We start from the raw sequence: 1,214 nt of genomic DNA on the forward strand, positions 1-1,214 counted from the left end.
TAGGAAATGGATTTTATCAACACTGAACTTAATTAACTGATTTTCACACACACGTCCTATATATACACCTCATAAAATGAAGCATTTGTTGAGATAATTATTATATGTCAGTTTGTGTTACAGCATATACATTAGCCAGAGTAGAGAGGGGATATAAATCGTTTGTAAAGAATAAACCTATATTTACTGCCGTTCGAGACGACTGACAATACACGTAAAACTACACTGACATACATTTATACACGGACGTACATGATGTATAATTTCTCGCTCTCACACACGTTCAGAGAAGACGAGCAGCTACACTCATAAGCCTTAGAGTTGAGGTTGTTCACACCGTGTCACCCCCCCCCTCCCCCCGATAAACAAGAACAACCGCAAAGCAAATTTCTTAAGCAACTTTAACAACTTTAATCCCTAGACGGTATCGCGTTATCTGCAACATCAACAGGGCCATGCTGACTGACTGCTTTCATTGCTAGAATAAATATCTAACTTCATGCAAGGTTTTTCCTTCCATATCGTCAAACCTATAATCTAACCAAAAGAACTGGTTTCCTAGACTCGACTTTGCTTATATAACACAATTCTGAATTGCTAAGAACACGGAAAACAAGATCATGACCTGGATATAGAAAGGAAAAAAGTCTCCATCTCCCTTTTTTTTCATTCAGTCACGCCCGCTTAAGCTCCCCGCCCCCTCCACGCCCACGACTCGTCCCTTTGTCTGTCTGCTCATTGCATTCACTTGAACGTCATTGGCGGCTGCCTGTGACTTCGGTTTCGTTGCATGCATTGTCAGGAGTGTTACGTTTCCTTCTCTCTCTTGGATGAAAGCAAACGCGACTGAAAATGCATTCGTAATGAGTAAATGTGGTGCTGAGTTAAATGCACACTAACTAACACATCACACTGCCTGGGAGGAGGATGAAGCACCGTCTAATTTCAGTCCTTCAGTATGAATGACAAAGTTCATTGAGACATTTAGCTTAATGACGCAAATGGCATAAAGAGGAAGCTGCCGGATCTTCTGAGTAACCGAAGAATAGAAGAAAACAAAGTATAATCAGCCACGGCTCCTGTGCCGTCTTTTTCTTTGTTTCCTTTTTGCCGCTCTTTTTTCTTCATCGTCGTGACTCTGTTGTTAAGCACGGAGTTGAACTGGGATTTGATCTATAGCGTCTTCTTATTACTTATGTCCTACCCATTCAGAG

Source organism: Penaeus monodon, chromosome 30 (assembly GCF_015228065.2).
Source record: "Penaeus monodon isolate SGIC_2016 chromosome 30, NSTDA_Pmon_1, whole genome shotgun sequence".
Lineage (NCBI taxonomy): Eukaryota > Metazoa > Arthropoda > Malacostraca > Decapoda > Penaeidae > Penaeus > Penaeus monodon.